This window comes from Manis pentadactyla, chromosome 2, assembly GCF_030020395.1.
Source record: "Manis pentadactyla isolate mManPen7 chromosome 2, mManPen7.hap1, whole genome shotgun sequence".
Classification (NCBI taxonomy): Eukaryota; Metazoa; Chordata; class Mammalia; order Pholidota; family Manidae; genus Manis; species Manis pentadactyla.
In genome coordinates this window covers 144,999,898-145,022,510 of record NC_080020.1, presented here as the reverse complement: position 1 = coordinate 145,022,510, position 22,613 = coordinate 144,999,898, and the positions used below count along the sequence as shown (strand labels likewise).

The window sequence follows — 22,613 nt, the reverse complement described above, 5'->3', positions numbered from 1 at the left end:
AGAGACATCATCACTACACATGTGAGGAAGCTAGTTTTCAAATTCATTTCTGAATAATGAAAGCTACTGGATTATCCAAGAGATTTACCCTCTCCCAAATTTAATTTACAGTTAAGTCATTTTAGAAACCACAACAATTACCAACATGCAAGAACCTCTACTTGAAAAATTTTATAATTTGAACAAGGAAAACCAATTGCTTTAAATTTAATAACGCATTTCCTTTCAGGCTCAAATACCAGAAGCAGCCTAGAGTAAAACTTAATGTGTGAATTATAAACTTCTGAAAGCAGAGGCTTATAATCAAGATATTGCAGGATTTTTCTTTACAGTGTATTCTCTAATATGTTAACCAATATATTTCTAAGTGTCCCAAGAGACTACTTTCTGAGCTTACCAGATAATTCACCAACCCAATAATTCAAAGCATAGGGATAATTTTCTCGAATCTTAGCTTAAATTTTCCTTGGAAATTTCGCTTGCTGTGACACATTTCATGAGCCTGAATTTCATTCTAACACTGCCTGGACATTGCACATTTCAGGGGTCATTTTTAAGTTGCAGCTCAAGCCTCTTTCTGCCACTAGGTTCTGGGGAATATGTGGGCCTTCTGTCTACACTGGTTCCCCTGCCACCCCTTCCGTCTGGTACAATCTTCCTAACCAGCAAGCTCGGCCGTGTTTTGAGGCATGAAGCTCACAGTCACAGTCCTTCTCTGGCCCCAACACGTGAACAGCAGGAGTCTGTCATATTCCCCTGTAGAGCCAGATCTGAGTCTCACAGCAACAACATTGAAGACACATAACCCCAGGTTCAGTCCCAGCTCTGTCACTTCCGCACTATGGGATTTTTGAGGAAGGCACTTCATCTTTCTGAACCTCAGTCTCCTCACTTGTAAAATAGGGATAATCGTCCAGGGTTGTGGCTCAAGCATACTTTGATAACCTGTGTGTAGCAAATGGCACGGTGTGGTGCACAGTAAGTCTGAAGCGTCTAGTCTTTGAATTACTCCTCTCCCTGGGCTATATGGTATTTCAGGGGACGCCTAGTATGTTAACTAAAGCTTAATTGTCTTCTGAGTATAGCAATTATGAATGACAGATACACAATTACCAATCTCAAGAAATCACAGCAGCAGAAGACACTGTGGAGAGGATTTAATCTAAATCTTGATCCTACAGCCCCGGACACTGACAAACAAGTCTCAGACTTCCTCCGGGGCAGGTTACCACAGGGCCAACCCTCCCTGGGACTCTGAGGGTACTGGCCACAAGCTTTCCTTGCTGCTGGGCTTTCTGGAAAGGTTAAGTGCAAAACTGCAAACCCAACCTTCACACCCATTTAGCTTGTGAGAGCCAATGTTTGCTTTCAATTCTGAAATTTTTCCTAGTTCTCTAGGTTTCCTACCACAGGGAGCAGCAGAAACCAGGAGGGGGAACAGGATAGTTCTGTGCAGATGTAACTCCCAGACGGTGGGTGGCATTTCTCTGATGTCACCTCAATCCAGAGCAATTCCTCCCCAAAAGCGGGAGGGGACCTGGTGCTGTGGGACTGCCCGGAACCTGTAGGTGACCAAGTGAAGATAGCAGCCAGGCAACAGCTTTACCCAAGTGGCACATCTGGGACCAACGCTAGTGCTGGGCCAAATCACCAACTTCTTCAAAGCCTTTAGCACTACCCAGCTCATACCTCACACGCTTCAAATGTATGGCTGCCATCCACCCACAGGATGAGTGGGTGCCAAGCTTTCCAAATCACAACTGTTCCCCATCAGTTCATGGAGAAGCTTGGAATTTCAGATTAGGATGAGATTTGCTAAGGGGCATAATAAATCCACATTTACAAGCAGATCTCTCACAAGTAGGAAGGTGGATTTTCAGAGAAAGGAAGGATATATGAAATTGAAAGTCTGATGTTCATCTGCAAACAGTAGTTCATTTTATAGCTGGTCACCTTCTGCAGTACACTCAGTGCTCAGCCTAGATAGACATCAACCTGTTAAGAACATGGAACACTGCTGCTAAATGTATCCCTTGCACTTTCTGAATTCCAAAATTAGTACTTGATTCTATCTAATTATTTCTCTTACAGTCAGTTGTGAATTTCATCCCATGGTTCTTCTTTTAAAGAGGAGCTTGCTGTCAATGCTTAAAAACTCAAAACTTAACATACACCTACCATGAGGGCACTATCTTTCACTCAGACATTTAAGCTAGTTAATTAAGGTACTTCATTTAATAAACAATTAAAATTTAAGAACATGTAACAGATCAGGAGGAGGAAAACACAGCTAAACAACATAAAGAGAAGGTGAATATTTTTAAGACTGTGTCCCTATTAGCAATGCATGATATTTTTATTCAAAAATATCAAAAATGAGATGCCAAATCTGAAAATTAATTAAAAGTTTCTCAAAGGGCAAATATCTCCAAGTTTTGGGTAACGAACCATCTTTATTTCACTAGGCCTAGAAATGAGACTGCCATTTTAGGAAAGGCATAAGCACTTGAGAAATGCTTGGATAAATTCTAAATCTACAGTACAAAATTTCAGATCATGCAAGCAACAGATCAGAGACTCACACACTTAAATCATCTCAGAAGGAGGAGAATCTCAAGGAAAAATCCCCAGGAACCAGCATCTACAGGAATTGTTCAACAACCACTGCATTATTTAACCAATCTCACTGCTGGCCACAGATCCTTCCTTAGACCCAAGAGAAGCCTTCACCTGGGAGTAAATCTTTTCCCTCTTAATCATCTTCATCAGAACCTTGAGTGTAGTTGATTGTCCTTCTCCACATAATAAATCCATCCCCTTATTTTCAAATTTTAGATTATTTCAGTCTTGATCCTCCAGTGTAAGTATCCTCATTTCTTTACCTTTACTTCTTAGATTGTGTAGACTCACCAAAGGCTGGTCTCTGCTCTCAGGTACTCCAACTGTCTCCACCGCTTCTCTAAATTGTGCGGCTCAGAACTTCCTAAAAGCTCAAGCTTATCTTATAACCTCCACAAGAATTTAGCTCAAAACTCCAGAAGCTTCAGCTGCATCAGCAAAAAGGTAAAATGCTACAGTTTCTCTCAACCACAATAAAAACCACAATCCAACATGTTTGAGTGCCTTTTTTAAAACCTGGCTGTAAAATTCAAGGCAATTCACCTATTTTATTAGGTTGTTCTGCATTTTGATTACAATATCCACTCACCTGACAACAGTTTTTCTAATTGCATTATTAGAAAATGCAAGCCTTCAAGTATAAAAACGTGGGTTGTCAGTTTCAGAAAAGCTAATGGAAGAGAGTAGGTAAAATAAGTTCAAGGTCACACATCACTTTTCCTTTAAAGAAAAGGTATTAACGTTGTTTGCAACAGGACGACATAGAGCATTTTCATTCTTGAAATTCTTCATTAGTCACAGATTTCATTTCAAAATGGCAATATACGGTGACCAAAATTTCAAGAGATTTAAATATCAAGTGAACCCCTATGAGGCTTTGTACACGTGCAGAAAGTACTTTGGTTTGCAAGTTCAACAATACCCTCGCCCACGCACAGTGCCGCGGCGAGGACGATCAGCGCACCCCTCCACGGTTAGGACGCCAGCGGCGCAGAAAAGCAAAGATTTAGACCAAATATAGTTTTCCTCTCTTCACATTTTCAGCATAACCACTAAAAATAAGTTCACAAAAATCCAGCCAGGCCTTACTTTTCTCCCAAAGTGCTTCTCGGATTATAAAACAGCTTTAAAAGTTCAACCTGAGAAAACAAATACGGTACTGAGAGGGGAGACCTGGCTGGTCATCACAAAGTCTCATTTAAATTCCTGGAAAGCAGGGCTGCTCCAAACACAGCTATTCGGCTCGCTTCGGAAGACATCACTCACTGAGAGCCACGAGTTTAACTTCACTGGTTCCCCAGCACCGTCAAATTTGAATGAAATGGGTTATATTCCGTACTCAAAAGAAGGCATCTACTATCTTCTCTGCACACGGTGGGAAGTAAAACAAATCAAAAGCACGGGTTTTCCCTGCGCAAGTGCGTAAGAATTATCAGCCTGGTATTTACGATTCTAAGGATCCTTACTGCTCCTAAACAATACAGCTACAGAAAACTAGAAATCAACAGAACACCCTTTAAGCTTTAGGAATTGCAGTTTTGCACGGGGTAAAAGACGATTAAAAATCTCCCTTCCAGGGCCAAATTAAAAGATCACCGTTGGTGAGCAAACTGTGTCCGCCCGTCCCCAAAGCGCACGCCCTACTGTTCGTTCGCCTTCTCTTAAGAATTTCCTGCTTCTCCCCCAAAATCAACGTCGCTCGCCTCCTTTCCCCTCCGAGACCCCCACAACTGGTCTGGCTCCTGGTCACCGAGTCTAACTCCGTACAGAGTAGCGCACAGGCTGCGGCGACCGGGAGGGAGACATCGCGCCCTCAGACCCCCAGGGCCTCCTGACCAACCTTCTCCGGACGCCGCGCGCCTGGAAGCGCCCGACCCCCGCTCGTCGGCCGCGCGGCGCTGGAGTCGGAGCCGTGCGTGTCACATTTTATTCTCTAGCAGCCGCTCGGGCGCGCGCGCCAAGCGCTCCCACGCTCCCACGGACGCCCGCCGGAGAGGGGCCCTGGTCGGGCGCGTCCAGCGCGCGCCGCGGGACTTGGGGGCTGCAGACGCCCAGCGCGCAGCTCAGATTCTCCCGCTGGTAGCCGCCTCCAAGCAGCCTCCTGGTGCCACGTTGGGAGCCCGGAGAGACCCGCACTGCTGTCCCGGGCGGCCTGCAAACCGCCTCCCCGGGGCCGGGGCTGGTCGCCCTGGGCGGCAGGCTGCAGCGGCGCGGGACTCCGCCTCGGTCCGGCACGGGGCTGCTCTCAGCCCCTCGTCGCGCGCCTCATTGTTCGCAGCAGCGCGGCGGCGCGGGCGGCGGGTGGAACCGAGGCCCGGAGCTCCGGGGCTAGGCAGCTCCGGGCCCCAGAGCCGAGCCTGCGCCGCGCCCCGCCCCCGGGCTCCGCCCGCCCCGACCCCCTCCCAACGCCGCCTCCGCTCGTGTCCCCTCTTCCCCGGGTCTGGGCTCACCTAGCGGCGGGCTCCGGGCGCTGGGAAGTTGCTCGGACGCCCCCCGCGCCCTGGCCTCGCTGCCCGGCCTGCTGGCTCGCACAGGCGGGGAGCACCGCGGGACGCTGCCTGGTTGCTCGCTGAGCCGTGCTTCTGGCAGAGCGACTGCTAAACAGGGCGGCGTGCGGCGCGCAGGAGGCGCGACTGCCTGAGAAGGCTTACCTCTCCCCGGCCGCCGCCCCCATCCGACCCAGGTCCCTCCGAGGGTTACCTGCACGAGCTCTGCCGGCATCGCGCTTGGAACCCGGCTGGCACTCGGGTCCCTGTCGGCGGGACTGCAGGAATGTGGACGGGCTGTGGGTGGCGGGCAGGGGAGTCCGGGCGCCTGGCCCCGCGGAGGTGAGCCTTTGTGTACCCGAGTTGCGCACACCTTTCTGAGGCGCCGAAGGCCGGGCTACCTGCGCGCGACGCAGCGCCCGTGAGCTGCCCGGGTGGGGCGCAGGGGAGCGCAGCATCCTCCCCGGCCCGTTTGCTCCCTTTGTTCCTCCCGCTCGGCGGGATCCGCGCTGCCGCCTGGGCCCTGGCTCCCAGAGCTTCTCGGAGGCGCGGGAGGGCTGGGCTGGACTCGGGAGCGACCCCCTCGCAGTTGGGAGGGGCCGCCCGCCCGACCCAGAGCAGGCCCCCGCCTACGCTCCCTCCCCACCGCCGGCCCCCAGTCCCGAGAGGGACGGAAAGTTGGCGGAACGGTGGCGCCCGGGGCTGCTCTCTGCGCGCGTGGGGCAGCGGACGGCGGCTGTGGGCCCGGCAGCTGGAGCCGTCTGCTGGGGCCGCCGGGAGCCGCAGATTGGATGTCCGTCTGCCCGCGCGAGGAATGTCCATTTGTCACCGCGGCCCTCCGGCTCTGCCAAGGCGGCAGCAGCTGACCGCGCCGCCCTTTGTTTGCTGATAAACACGTTCCTCTGAACTTCAACGGGCTGCGCGCCGCTGGCGGTGGCCCCGCTCCCCGGGACCCCGTGGTCCTCTCGCGGACCGAGCGAGCTGTTCAGGTGTGGGAGGGCCCACAGGTGGGGCAAGGTAGTGCCCATTTGAGGGACGAGGGACCTGCCGTTCTCTATCCGTCCCAGGTCCCTGCTGGGGCTAACATTTTTGAGATACAAGTCCTACACTAAGCGTACTATTGAAAAATTCCTATGTATGTTCATTTAACTGAGGATTTTTAGAAGATTAACTAAATACCCAATGCATTCGGTATTTATTGATTGCCTACTCTGTGCTGGGGACTCTGGGTTAGGCAGTAGACATGCGACATGCAAAATTGAATAAAATCTCTCCTACCCTGAGGAAGCTTACAGAAATGTAAAATATCACAGGAGTGCAAGTAAAACTAGTAAAAATACTCCGTATTGTAAGTCCGGGGAGGACAAAATACCTCTAAAAACCAAAATCAGTCAAAGGGTGAAGTAAAGTTTAAAACCCGTTTACTGCTTACAAAACTGCAGTGGGGCCGATCTCTTTCTCCTGCTCCAGCAGCAGCAAAAACGGCCCCGCCTTCACCTCTCAGGTACAGATAAGCCCTCCACAGTCCAGGTAATTACCCATTGTATGGAGATGAAGTTCTCCACCCCTGAGGAATGATGCAAATGCACTCAAGCCATACTTCCTTCCACTTCTGAACGCCTGTTGACATGCAGATGTACCAAAGCCAGGCGAGATATTCTGGAAATGTTACAATTTTACCCACAGTATTCAATCAGAAGTGGGGGCCAGAACGCTTACTCAGTATTTCCCCCATTATGTTAACGGTTTCTGCCATCTGGAATTCTGTGCAGCTGCGTGAAAGGACAGAATGTCACAATGCTGTTTGTGTGCTTTAAAAGCACTGTGCCTAAGACTAAGGGGGTTCTTTGGGGGGTTTTATTTGTTTTTTGTTTTTTTTAATGTCCTGATAAGAGTCCGGAGGCTAGTGGGTCTGGGAAAAGGGGGTAATACAGAAAAATCCACACCTTATCACCTGAGGGCCCCCCTCCCAGCCGATCACAAATTCTATGGGCCTAGGTTCTCTTCCCTATAATGTGTGAACAGTACTCAGCCTCAAGATTTGGTGTAAGTAGAGATCGTGTGTTACAAGTGTCTCCTCTAGTGCCTGCAATGTGATACATAATAAATTGTAGTAATTAATAAATAATAGTAACCATTATTAAAACACTTGAAAGCTGAAGGAGGAAGGTATTTTTATATACCTCTTACAGTGTATTTGTATTTTATATACTCCCTGTTCCTTTGCAGACATGGTGCAAAAAGTTGATGTCTTGACTAAGGAAATTCAATGAAAAGTTAAATAAGAGTGGCCAAATAACAATTAACTTTATGCTTGTAGAACATGAAGACAGATAAGCAAATCATTGTTGTAAAATTTTAAGTGGATTGTCTTTATTATTTGTGGTTGGGGCTAATAAATGAAATGGGGCTAACGTGGCTTGATCTACTGCTTTCTTAAAGAATTGGATGTCCATTGATGTACACAAAGCTATTACTTGATGACTGTTTTCATCAATGTGTAATGGTAAGTAAAGTATTTGGACATCCTTTAGTTTAACTGCTTAGAGGCACCCCAAATAGGAGAAGATTAATTTTTTATTAGTTCTATAGATTCATGAGAAATTCCTAGGCTCTTCTGGCACATTTAATATCCCTGTACTTTAAACAAAGCCAAAACACAACAACAGCAACAATAACAACAAACAGAAGAAGCTTATTCCTACAAATAGGAAGCATCAGAAACCTGCTTCCTATTATCTGTTTCCTCATAACAACCTGAATTTTCTTTTCTGTTTTTAAACTCAGGGTCCCCCATGGACTCTTCTTATACCCACTGTGAGCTGATGATGGTCTGTATTTCTCAGCATTTTCCTTCCTGTTTTCAGGAACTTGTCCTTGGTTAGCAGTCAAATCAGGAAGCTCAATGAGTGTCCCAGCTGAGAAGTGAACCCATTTCACAGTTAGTTACAAGAGTCCCAGCTCACAACGCAAGCTTACAAAATATTCACCAGGGCTCAGTACTTCACAGTTCTGTAAAGGCTTTCCTGTCTATTATCTCATTGGATTTTCTGCAACTCTGAATTACAAAGTGAAGAATGAGGGCATTAAGGGTCATACAGAGGTGACCCTGCCACTTCTTTATTGTATGGTAGTAATATTTAGAATACCTAGTCATAGATATTTTAAGCCTATATTCTAAGTCCTTTGTAGGTATTAGTTTATTTAATCCTTAGAACAAGGGATTTTTTAAAACCTCTATTATTTTTAAAATTTTATTTTGAAATCATTTCAGACTTACAGAAAAACTGGACAAATAATACCATCCCCCCAGGTCCCCAAACTGCATTTCACTGTGTCTGCTTTCTTGTTCCTTTACCTTCCCTGTATGTTTTTCCTGAGGAGTGGCATGCACCATGTCCCCTTTATCTCTAAATACTTCATTTTATTTTCCAAAGAACAGGGAAGTTTTCTTATGTAACCAGAGTACAACTATCATAATTAGGAAAATAACATTGGGTATGCTATTATCTAATCTTGGACCTTAACTCAAATTTCACCAGTTGTTTTGCTAATGTCCTTTATAGTAAAACAATAATAATAAGGCCCAGGATTCAATCCAGGATCAACCACCATATTTAGTTACCATGTCTTTTTGCTCTCTTTAATTTGGAACATTTTCTTACTCTCTATACCCTTAACATTTTTGCGGAATTCAGACTGTTTATTTTGTTAAATACCCTCAATTTGCACTTGTGTGTTGTTTCCTCATGATTAAATTCATATTAGATTCAGGTTATGCTTTTTCCTAGCTTCTTTTTGGCTGGAAATACCAGAATGTTATGATCTTCTCAGAGCCTCGTTTCAAAATTATGCACTATGTTTATTTGTTCCAATAGTGGTGATCTTAAGTGACTTGTATCACTTGGTTGAGGCTGTGTCTGCCAGTTTTCTCAGTGAAGTTCCTATTCCCTCCTTTATAATTAAAGCAGTTTGTGTGGAAATAATTTGCAAATACTCTGTTTCTCCTCAAACTGGTGATCACTAGTTCTAGCCTCCATTTATGATTCTCCCCTGCATGATAGTGAATTTTAGGTCCATTTTTCCTTTACACTTAGCATCTGGCATTATACCATAAGGAAGAGATTCTATTTTCCCCCTTTTATTGATTTCAGAGCAAGCTTTTGATGCAACTGTTTTTGTCAGCATTTTTCTAAAGAAGAGGAAACTGAAAGATCAGAGAGAAAGGAAGCGAATTGTCCTGGATCTCACATCTAGTCATTGTAAGTAACTCAGGCAAGATAACAACTCTGAATCTATTTCATCATCTGTCATATGAGAGCAATAATCCATGGTGAAGGGCTGCTCACAGGATTAAATGCAATAGTGATCACTCCAACTGAGCATATAACAATTGTCCAAGAAACAATAGTTGTTATTAAAAGCACGGGTGTATGAACATTTTGTAGGTAAGAAAATCTGGTTATAGAAAGTTAAGAGATGCATAAGACTATTTATTAACAAGGAACATTCTGGCCTTGAATCCATTCCTTCAGCAACTATTTGTTGAGGGCCAGCTACCTGCTTGGTTAAGTTCTAGGCTGTGCAGACATAGATCAACGACAGAACGGCTGCTTGCTCTCATTACCTTCTCTTTTTTCCGAGAGAGACTGAATATACAAACTAACAACAGCCAGACCATATATGATCTGATCCACAGTCTGTAGCAAACAGACCAGGAGGCCAACCTACAGCCTTTATATAATCAGCCCCAAACAGTCCAGTCAGGGTTTAGTAACTGCTCACTTCACCAATTTTTCTGCCACTTCCAACTCAAGACCATATATCGAAAGCCAAATATGTTCCCCTAACCAATCACATAAGCTGTCCCATTTCTAGTTATTCCACAGTTATTAGCTGAGTTATGTCCCCCCAAATTCACATGTTGAAGACCTAACCTCAGAGTATTACTATTTGGAGACAGGGTCTTTCAAGAAGTGATTAAGCAAAGAGGATTAAAGATGGTGGCATGAGAGGTGAGACAGAGGCTTCCTCCTAAAACCACATATAATACGAAAATGTAATTAATACAACTAATCCTGAAAGAGCACCGATGAAGGAGGACTGCACCAGACTATATACACCTGGAGAAAAGAGCAGACCTCACGGAACAGGGTAACGTACCAATGCTGTGGTCGAGCGGGACCCAAGCACTTCCCCCACCCCAGCTCACAGGCTGGAGTAAGAGAAATGGAGTGGGGAGGGAGTGGAGGCCTGGGACTACTGAATACCTAACTCCAGAGATCTGCTCTTGGAGCACAAACCTATGTTTTGTGGTGCTTTCATGACACCCTCGTGATTGGGGGATTGGAAAGCTAGGACAGGCAGAATTCCTGGAGAGACTGAGATTCTGGCTGCTTGTGGAAAGCAGGAATCCATACCTGGCTGATCTGGGACAAAAGAAAGACGGGCAGTCTGGGAGACTTCCTAACAAGGAAGCCCTTAGCAAGAGGGCTGCTAAACGGGCAAGGATTGCACAGAGCTTACTGCTCAGGAGAAAGGACAGGAAGACAAAATTGTCTGGGTGCACTATGCCCATCCCTATAGTCTATTTTGGAGGGACTACTATAGATGGAAGTGTTCCTAAGGTGTAATAGCTGTCACCAGAGGTAGTAAAACCACAGTAAAGAAAGTGGGACAGCTAATTACTAAGCAAATGCAAAATTAAATTAACTATCCCCAAAGTCAATCAAGGGATAGACAAAGAGTACAGAATATGATACCTAATATATAAAGAATGGAGGAGGAAGAAAAAGGAAGAGAAACAGAAAAGAACCTTTAGATTGTGTTTATAATAGCATATTAAGTGAGTTAATTTAGACTTCTAGATAGTAAGGAAGCTAACCTTGAACCTTTGGTAATGACGAATCTAAAGTCTGCAATGGCAATAAGTACATACCTATCGATAATTGCCCTAAATGTAAATAGACTGAATGCATCAATCAAAAGACATAGAGTCATTGAATGGATAAAAAAACAAGACCCATTTATATGCTGCCTACAAGGGACTCATTTTAAATCCAAAGACATACACAGACTAAAAGTGAAGGGATTGAAAAAGATATTTTATACAACTAACAGAGTGAAAAAATCAGGAGTTGCAGTACTTGTATCAGACAAAATAGACTTCAAAACAAAGAAGTCACAAGAGACAAAGAAGGACATTATGTAATGATAAAGGGGTCAATCCAACAAGAAGATATAACCATCATAAATATCTATGCTCCCAACACAGAAGCACCTACATAAGTGAAACATACACTAACTGAATTAAAAGGGGAAATGAATGCAGTGCATTCATTCTAGGAGACTTCAACACTCCTCTCACTCTGAAGGACAGATTAACCAGACAGAAAATAAGTAAGGACACAGAGGCACTGAACAACACATTAGAACAGATGGACCTAACAGACATCTACAGAACTCTACGCCCAAAAGCAGCATAATACACATTCTTCTCAAGTGCACATGGAACATTTTCAAGAATACATCATATACTAGGCCACAAAAAGAGCATCAGTAAATTCAAAAATATTGGAATTGTACAAACCAGTTTCTCAGACCACAAAGGTAAGAAACAAGAAATAAATTACACAAAGAAAATGAAAAATCCCACAAACACATGGATGCTTCACAACATGCTCCTAAATAACCAGTGGATCATTGACCAAATAAAAACAGAGATCAAGCAACATATGGAGACAAATAACAACAATAATTCAACCCCACAAAATCTGTGGGACACAGCCAAGGCTGTGCTAAGAGGAAACTATATTATAATACAGGCCTACCTCAGGAAAGAAGAACAATCTATATAAGCAGCCTAAACTCACAATTAATGAAACTAGAAAAAGAACAACAAATGAGGCCCGAAGTCCCTAGAAGGAGGGATGTAGTAAAGATTAGAGCATAAATAAATAAAATTGAGAAGAATAAAACAATAGAAAGAATCAATGAAAGCAAGAAATGGTTCTTTGAGAAAATAAACAAAATAGATAAACCCCAGCCAAACTTATCAAGAAAAAAAGAGAGTCTACACATATTAACAGAATCAGAAATGAGAAAGAAAAAATCACTATGGACACCACAGAAATACAAGGATTTATTAGAGAATACTATGAAAAATTATATATGCTAACAAACTGGATAGCTAGAAGAAATGGACAGCTTTCTAGAAAAATACAACCCTCCAAGGCTGACCAAGGAAGAAACAGAAAATATGAACAGACCAATTACCAGTAACAAAATTGAACTGGTAATCAAAAATTATGTAAGAACAAAATTCCTGTACCAGATGGCTCCACCACCGAATTTTATCAAACATTTAGTGAAGACCTAATACCCATTCTCCTTAAAGTTTTCCAAAAAATAGAAGGGGAGGGAATACTTCTAGACTCATTCTATGAGGCCAGCATCACTCTAATACCAAAAGCAGGCAAAGACACCACAAAAAAAGAAAATTACAGACCAATATCCCTGATGAACATAGATGCTAAAACACTCAACAAAATATTAGCAAACCAAATTCAAAAATACATAAAAAAATCATCTATCATGATCAAGTAGGATTCATTCCAGGGATGCAAGAATGGTACAATATTAAAAAATCCATCAACATTATCCAACATATCAAAAAAAGGAGGACAAAAATCACATGATCATCTCCATAGATGCCGAAAAAGCATTTGACAAAATTCAACATCCATTCATCATAAAAACTCTCAACAATATCAGTATAGAGGGCAAGTTCCTCAACATAATAAAGGCCATATATGACAAACCCACAGCCAACATTATACTTAAGAGAGAGAAGCTGAAAGGTTTTCCTTTAAGATTGGAAAAAAGACAAGGATGCCCACTTTCCCCACTTCTATTCAACATAGTACTGGAGGTCCTAGCCATGGCAAAGAAATAAAAGTCATCCAGATTGGCAAGGAAGAAGTTAAACTGTCCCTGTTTGCAAATGATATGACATTGTACATAAGAAACCCTAAAGAATTCAATCCAAAACTACTAGGTCTAATATCTGAATTCAGCAATGTTGCAGGATAAAAAATTAATACACAGAAATCTGTGGCATTCCTATACACTAACAATGAACTAGCAGAGAGAGAAATCAGGAAAACAATTCCATTCACAATTGCATCAAAAAGAATAAAATACTTAGGAATAAACCTAACCAAGGAAGTGAAAGACCTATACTCTGAAAACTACAAGACGCTCATGAGAGATATTAAAGAAGACACCAATAAATGGAAACACATACCATGCTCATGGATAGGAAGCATTAATATTGTCAAAATGACCATCCTGCCTAAAGCAATCTATAGGTTCAATGCAATTCCTATCAAAATACCAACAGCATTCTTCAGCAAACTAGAGAAAATCGTCCTAAAATACATATGGAATCACAAAAGACCCTGAATAGCCAAACAAATCCTGAGCAGGAAGAATAATGCAGGGGGAATTATGCTTCCCAACTTCAAGCACAGTAATCAAGACAATTTGGTACTGGCACCAGAAGAGACCCATAGACCAATGGCACAGACCAGAGAGCCCTGATATAAACCCAACCAAATGTGGTCAATTAATGTATGATAAAGGAGCCATGGACATACAATGGGGAAATGACAACCTCTTCAACAGCTGGTGTTGGCAAAACTGGACAGCCACATGCAAGAGAATGAAACTGGATTATTGTCTCACCCCATATAGAAAAGTAAACTCGAAATGGATTAAAGACTTGAATGTAAGTCATGAAACCATAAAACTCTTAGAAGACAACATAGGCAAACATCTCCTGAATATAAGCATGAGCAACTTCTTCCTGAACACATCTCCTCAAGAAAGGGAAACAAAAACAAAAGCAAAAGTGAACTCATAGGACTACATCAAACTAAAACATTTCTGTATGGCAAAGGGCACCATCAACAGAACAAAAAGGCATCCTACAGTATGGGAGATTATATTTGTAAATGACATATCCAACAAGGGGTTAACATCCAAAATATATAAAGAACTTACATGCCTCAACACCCCGAAAGCAAATAACCCAATTAACAAATAGGCAGAGGATATGAAGAGACAGTTCTCCAAAGAAGAAATTCAGATGGCCAACAGGCACATGAAAAGATGCTCCACATCACTAATCATTAGGTAAATGCACATTAAAACCACACTGAGATATCACCTCACACCAATAAGGATGGCCAGCATTGAAAAAACTAAGAACAAAATATGCTGGTGAGGATATGGACAAAGGGTAACCCTCCTACACTGTTGGTGGGAATGTAAGCTAGTTCATCCATTGTGGAAAGCAATATGGAGGTTCCTCAAAATCTAAAAATAGAAATACCATTTGACCCTGGAATCCCACTCCTTGCAATTTACCCAAAGAATACAACTTCTCAGATTCAGAAAGACATATGCACCCCTATGTTTATTGCAGCACTTTTTACAATAGCCAAGATATGGAAGCAACCAAAGTGTTCATCTGTAGATGAATGGATAAAGAAGATGTGGTACATATACACAATGGAATTCTACTCAGCCATAATAAAGAAACAAATCTTACCATTTGCAACAACATGGATGGAGCTGGAGGACATTATGCTCATTGAAATAAGCCAGGAGGAGAAAGGCAAATGCCAAATGATTTCCCTCATTTGTGGAGTATAACAATGAAGCAAATCTGAAGGAACAAAATGGCAGTGTGACTCAGAGATTCCAAGAATGATCTAGTGGTTACCAAAGGAGAGGGGTATGGGGGGGTTGGTTGAGAGGGAGGGAGAGGGGAATTGAGGGGTATTATGTTTAGTACACATGGTGTGAGGGGTCATGGGGAAAACAGTGTAGCACAGAGAAAGCACATAGTGGATCTGTGGCATCTTGCTGCACTGATGGGCGACTGCATTGGGGTATGGGTGGGGACTTGATAATATGGGTAAATGTAGTAACCACATTGCTTTTTCATATGAAACCTTCATAAGAGTGTTTATCAATCATACCTTAATAAAAAATTATAAAAAAAAAGAAAAGAAATACAGTAGTGGCTAAAATGTAATAAAGAGGCATTTTGATTTCTAAAAGAAAAAAAAAAAGAAGTGATTAAGGTGGAGTCATGAGGGTTAGCCCTAGTCTAGTAAGAATGGTATACTATGAGAAGCGGACATTAGGACACCGGGAAAGATACCAAGGGTACTCTCCCACAGAGGAAAGTCCATGAGTAGACAGCCAGAAGGTGGCCATCTGCAAGTCAAGGAGAGAGGCCGCAAAAGAAACCAACCCTGCAGTCACTTTGATTTTGGACTTCTAACCTCTGCTGAACTGTGGAGAAAATTACTTTCTGTTGTTTAAACCACTCTGTTGTTCTTTATGATGGCAGCCCTACCGAATTAATGCATCGGCAGACAGCTTCCCCATGCCAATAGTCTCAGACAGAGCATACCTGAAGCCTTCTTATCCTTTCTGCTATAAAGATTTCCCACTCCTTTCCCTGCCTTTAGTCTCTGCCAGATGGAAGTGATGGTGGCTGACTCGCTGGCTACAGCAAGCCTCTGAATAAGGAGCCCTTGCTTATACTCATTTCTGTGGCCTTCATTTACTTCAATGCACAGGGAGAGGGGAAATCCATCAGAAAGTTACCAGAAAGACACCTAATTCTATCCCCAACCCTCAGGAAGATTTGTTGATGGACTGAAGATTAGTCAAGAAATTTCCTTTTTAAAAATAATCCTGAGAACAAACAGCCTGTATGTGTTGTTTCTTTGGTTACCTTTTCAAACCTCTTTCTAACAAACTAGTAATACAATTAAATAAAACCTACCTCAACCACTGGATCATCATCTCCCCATTGACTAGTCCTGCAATTTGTTAAACAACTCTCACAAAATTCTAATCATTTTAAAGTGAAGCAGCGTGTGCCAAGGCACAATTACAAGAGTTGAAAACACCATTCCATTTCGGAAGTCTAAATCCTAAAGCAATTTAATTTTTTTTTCAGTCAGTGATAGAAATGGTACAAAATAGCTTTAGCTATAGAAACTAATGGGTAATAATCACACTAATTTAAGAGACATTAGAATCATGAATACAAAGTGGAAACTTTGGACAATTTTTTTTTAATGTAAATGTTAGATTTTTTTTTAGAGAAGTGCTAAGTTGTCTGATATTTCTTTTGTCCAATTCGTTATTCCCCCCGCCCCCCACATTTCTAGCTCCTTTTAAATGTAGTTTAAAATGCATATGTGCCTTCCAAGAGAATTCTCACATGACAGGTTGGTTGTAAGTTATATATTAAGGGGCACAATTTAAATAGCCATTAATTTCTTAATCCTAAAATCTACCAAAGTTGAAAAGAGTCAACAAAAGTAAGCTGCATCATATTATATGCAAGAAATAATTTTTAAATTTTTGAGTGACTTGGCTGAGGGAAGCAATTATCCTGGGATGTGTAAAAATATTCGAGGGACAGAATTGATCTCTTTTGCTTATTAGGCTCACCTATAATTTAGGGGGAAGGAATTGATGAGATGCAGTGACCAGCTTGTTCTTCTGAAAAGGTTAGCACTTTTAAAATTTCATCAACTTTTTCCCCTGGTTTTCATGGGTTGTGGGAGGTGCTCCTGTGCATTGACTCATGGGGAAATGGTTAAAGGGAAAAATATATACACATTCCTGATTTCACTTTTTTGGAGAATAATAATATCTACTTGTCTTGCCAATGGGATTCAGCCCCGGGCAAGTTTGCTATGGATTCAGTGTGACCAAAGAAATTGACAGCAGAACGTTCTTTGGGATGAAAGGGGTTATTACCCGGCCTAATGACTGGGGCCAACTGCCTGACTCTGCCATTCACTCCTCAGCTGCACAGCGGGGCTCCCGCCCAACTGCACTGTCCCCATGCTCCTAAATTCTGGCTGCTCTTCTGGCAGTCTGTGAGTCCTTTCCCTCAACCCACATCATGTAACACTGACAGCAAAATGAAGCAGTGACTGGGTACCAGCAGGAGTGTTGAGCATCAACTGTCATGTGAACTAAAACTGAGCTTCTCTTTAGCTTTCTCACCTAATACTAGTGAAGAGAATTCTAAACATAGAATATAGAATGAATATATCTGGGTTAATGGTATCAATTTCCACCCAGTTATCCAGGCTAGGAAGCTGGAAGAGAAAAACTACATATTCCCCTTTATCAGCAAATGCTAGTTAAATACTTTAATTCCTGTATCTGTCTCATATCTTAAAAATATTCCTTTTTACTTTTATTGCTTTGTGTCAGGTTCTTATCATCTCACACAAAAACTAATGCACTGTCTGGTCTTCCTGCATCTAAACTCCCCAATTCAATCAATCCTGTATGGTCTCCACATTGTGTTCCAACCCTCCAAAATTTAAATGTATATATGTGTATATATATATATATATATATATATATATATATATATATATATATATATATATAATATTCATTCATTTGTTTATATAATATATATTTTATATAATTATATTTGTGTATATTTGTATATGTAAATATATATTCATATATTTATTATGTGATATATACATATATTATTCATATATTTATATACATAAGTATATATGGGTTTGTCTGTGTGCATAGATATATCTATATATCATATTATCAGGAAGTACATATTTAAGAAGTATAATGATATACTAGATACAGATTAGCCAATCTGCCCTGTCCCTCTTTAAAACTTTTTTTGGCTCTCTGATGCCTTCTGAATAAAAACCAAACACTTTTAAAGTGGTCTTAAAGTCTTCATCTCATAGTTCAAACTTCATTTTCCTACCTTATAATCTTTCATTTCTCGTAAATGTGCATTTTTTTCCGTATTGGAAAATAACCAAATTGACTATTCCTTAAACAGAATACTCAGTTTCACTATCTTTACTATTTCTTTAATTAGACATGTGGTTCTCAAACTGTGTGCCGAGGTGCCCAGGATGCCACAGTAAACTCATAGAGGTGCTGCACCATATTTTAAATATTCAAGGAAAGCACAGTGGGATAAGGTAGCTCAACAGTCTCAGCATCAGATTGTGCGGCATTATTATTGATGACATCATATGTCCTTGAAATTGTGTTTCCAGTACTTGCTGTGATTAAAAGTATCAAGTAAAAATCAAAGAGGAATCAGAAATGAAGGCTGCAGTTTTCCACCTGATTCCAAGTTTGGGAAGTTTGGTTCAACAAACATACTATTAAATAATTTGGGGTATGCATGAATGAAGTAAAAGTATTATTTTTCCTTCAACTTATGTGTATTGTTTTCCAAATAACTGGTGAATTCTCATTATTTGTGGTAGTTTTGTTCTAGAATGTCCCTGCATACAGTGAATTAGTGAATGCCTAATCATTGCTCCTAACAGAAATACAGGATTGGTTCCTGCAAGCTCCTGACATTTTCATTAACTGATCATCAATTAGTTACTTTTATTTGTGTTTCTGTTTAAGATGTTATTTAACATATATTGTTGACTCATTAACACTGAACTCACAGCTGACAGCCTGAAGGAAACATATAACACACATATTTTCTTTGTAAGGCATCTCATAGCTTCCTACTCTAGGACCGTAGCCAGTATTTCAGTGCTATAGTTGTGGGCATTTAAAAAAGTGATATCACCAGCAAAAAGCACAAAAATGTGAGGAATACGGCACTTAATAGAACAGGTAAAAATACCTGTTTGCAGCATGAGAGCTGAAACAAAAAGAGTGTGACCTTATGGGAACTTAACTGGGAACATGTTTATCACATAACTCAAAATTTTTAATGCTCAGTCTGTGAAGGACCACTAAAGTGCCATAAGCATTAATTTGGGGGTTAAAATTAATTTTTAGCAAGGAGGTGAATTCTCAAATATGAAAGCCATGAATGATGAGGATTGGCTGCACTGAGATGTTAGAATATATATATATATGCATTTAACATTGCTTGGACTTAACTAATTAATAAATGATGCAAAACTATTAGACATTTCTTTTGGCCTAGAAGCACCTTGAAAACTTTCTGAGACAGTGAGGGTGCTGTAAACTAAACAGGTTTGAGAACCTTTGGTTTTTACTCTTGTCTCCTTCCTAAGCTACTGATACATCAGTCTTTCCTAATCCTGCCTGGTGGTCCCTCCTTATCTGAAACCTTCTCCATGTCTACAGTTAACATTAGCCACTTCCTCTTTGGGCTCCCATGTCATAAGCGGTAAGTGGCATTATCATGACACTTGTCACAGATCAAAAGAACCCTCTCCAGCATGGGATTGGTGACTCTGAAATCTGGGAGGTGTTTCATTCTTTGCTCACCTTTATTTCCTCAGGCTACTGTTTCCACCAACAGTAAGCAAAATTTTACGAGTTCTTTTCCTAGTCCTCCATTGCTAGGCATGGTAAATTGTCTCATGAACTTCATCATTTTATTCTCAGGATCCCTAGATATGAAAGAATGATGGGAGGGGTTGGAACTCATTTGTGTGCAAATGTGAATCTTCTCTCAGCCGTTGCTGAGCACTATCTGCATTCTGAGCAGTAGAAGCCCGCTATAGGCACAGAGGAGCACACAGATCTGAGGGCACTGCTTGCCCATCTCTGCACCAAAGCTACGGCAGGGCAGCAGCCTTACTTCTGTGTGGACTTCATCCTCCACCTCCCCAAACTGTGCTGCTGATTATGGAAATGAGATAGCATACTGGCCTCTCTCTAACTTAACTTTGGGATAGCTAATTTCTCTGAACTGTATTAAAAAAGGTTCATGCAAAGACTTTATTAAAAGAACACACGTAGACTAGAGAGCCCAGATATAAACCCAAGCATATATGGTCAATTAATATACTATAAAGGAGCCATGGATATGCAATGGGGAAATGACAGACTCTTCAACAGCTGGTGTTGGCAAAACTGGACAGCTACATGTAAGAGAATGAAACTGGATTATTGTCTAACTCCATACACAAAAGTAAACTTGAAATGGATCAAAGAGCTGAATGTAAGTCATAAAACCATAAAACTCTTAGGAAAAAACATAGGCAAAAATCTCTTGGACATAAACATGAGCAACTTATTCATGAACATATCTCCCCAGGCAAGGGAAAGAAAAGCAAAAATGAACAAGTGGGAGTATATCAAACTAAAAATCTTCTGTACAGCAAAGGACACCATCAGTAGAACAAAAAGACATCCTACAGTAAGGGAGAATATATTCATAAATGACATATCTGATAAGGGGTTGACATCCAAATTATATAAAGAGCTCATGCACCTCAACAAACAAAAAGCAAATAAGCCACTTAAAAAATGGGCAGAGGAGCTGAACAGACACTTCTCCAAAGAAAAAATTCAGATGGCCAACAGGCATATGAAAAGATACTGCACATTGCTAATCATCAGAGAAATGCAAATTAAAACCACAATGAGATATCACCTCACATCAGTTAGGATGGCCAACATCCAAAAGACAAACAACAACAAATGTTGGCGAGCGTATGGAGAAAGGGGAACCCTCCTACACTGCTGGTGGGAATGTAAGCTAGTTCAACCATTGTGGAAAGCAGTATGGAGGTTCCTCAAAAAACTAAAAATTGAAATACCATTTGACCCAGGAATTCCACTCCTAGGAATTTACCCTAAGAATGCAGCAGTCCAGTTTGAAAAACTCATATGCACTCCTATGTTTATTGTAGGACTATTTACAATAACCAAGAAATAAATGGAAGCAACCTAAGTGTCCATCAGTAGATGCATGATAAAAAAGATGTGGTACATATACACAATGGAATATTATTCAGTCATAAGAAGAAAACAAATCCTACTATTTGCAACAACATGGATGGAGCTAGAGGGTATTATGCTCAGTGAAATAAGCCAGGCAGAGAAAGACAAGTACCAAATGATTTCACTTAACACCATGTGAGACTCACCCATGTTCCATGTAGTTATTTGTCCATTTTTATTATTATATAATATTACATGGGTGAATATATCATAATTTATTTATGTTTTATGGTTGAAGTGCTTTGGAGGCAATCCCAGGAAACAACATTAAGAGGGGGAGTGGAGAGGGCCTGCAGGTGGAGGCAGCCACTGGAGAGTGCATTGTGAAGCAAATAAACAGTGTGGGCACTCTTTATAAACAAAGTGACCAGCGGGGGTCACTCATTAGTTCCTATTAGTCTCTGCTCACGGGCTGCTGGCGGGGGGTGGAGGTGGGTGGGGGTGTTAAATTCTTTGATACTGGCTTAGAGGACTCCAGCTATCAGAGGAAGTCCCCAAGCAGAGAGATGAAATGACGGCAGTAGGAAGCTAGCCTGATGCTCCCCCGGGACAGGCCTGATGGCATATGAGCTGAGCACTACCAGCATCAGCAGTGCCAACCAAGCAGTTAATGGAACAGTACTTGTATGCCCCATTGGCACATTTGGTACACACCAAAACACCTAGATAAAACGTGCCTCCTTTAGCTGAAGCCTTCCCTCCCTGATATTTTCTTCTTTGTATGTTGCATTAACAGTGCTCAGGAGGGGAGCTGTCTTGTTTCAGCATCTTCACTGCCCTTTTTGGCTACATTCCCTATTCCAGTCTTACTCAAGAGCAGTCCCTAGTCCTCTCAAGTGACCCTCTGCCTCATCTCTTTAACAAGGTTTTGGGTGAGATGTCAGCAGTTGAGTGTGTAACCACTCCAGGCTGAGTCACATCCTAAGAGGGGAATGAATGAGCATTTAACGGACAATAATTTCAGGCATCGGAGCCTCTGTGAGTGGTTGCCCATTTTAGGGTGACAGGGAAATGTCAGCTTCGCTTTCCTCTGGCCTGATAATACACACCAGCAACCACGATGGGTTACCACCTACAGCTGTCCCTGAACAGTCCACCTCTGGCTCCAGCTTAAGGACAAGTAGTGCCCTCTGAAGACTGGATTCTGAGTCATGTGTATTAGTAAAGTGACACTTGGGCCTGGTGTTTTAATGCAGATGTGTGGGAGGCAGAGGTCTGTCATTTCCTGAGCCACCAATGCTTTGGGGGAAAATAATTTAACACCTTGGTTCTTCATCTGTCAAGAGACTAGAAATAATGTTGAACTACCACACTGGGGCGTAGTAAGAGTCAATTGAAAACATAACTGTTTAATTTTCCCTACAATCACATAGGATGCTTTCCTTGCTGGGGACCTTATGATGCTTTATAAGAAGGAAGATCCACTTCTGCTTCTTGGTTGCTGTAAACCTTAGAAAAATGTAAAAATATGAAGAAATCTATTTAAATGTATGGAGGAGATTGTGTCCCTTATTTCCTGAAGGATAATAACAATTTTATCCTTTTTTCATGTTTTATCTTGGCCTGAAATGTAAGATATTGGAACCATATAATGAAAACCTTTTTAAAAGCCTTAAGTGTAACTGTCAAAATATTTACATGGTTAGAAACACTCTACTGCACAGAAGAAATATGAAATTC

At 41.7% G+C, this 22,613-nt stretch overlaps 1 protein-coding gene across 4 annotated transcripts in view; it reads right to left on the bottom strand.

Annotated features, from left to right (window-relative positions):
• ST6GAL2 (ST6 beta-galactoside alpha-2,6-sialyltransferase 2) overlaps positions 1 to 5,692 on the bottom strand; it is a 107,458-nt gene extending 101,766 nt beyond the window's left edge. For 2 of the 4 annotated variants that reach the window (XM_036920894.2, XM_036920917.2), the window contains exon 1: positions 4,460 to 4,975. The gene's annotated coding sequence lies outside the window, so the exon portion shown is untranslated. Of the gene's footprint in view, positions 1 to 4,459; positions 4,976 to 5,069; positions 5,288 to 5,319 lie in introns of those variants that run through there. The other 2 variants (XM_036920902.2, XM_036920906.2) reach the window with 2 other exon arrangements.
• Positions 5,693 to 22,613: the final 16,921 nt, after the last annotated feature.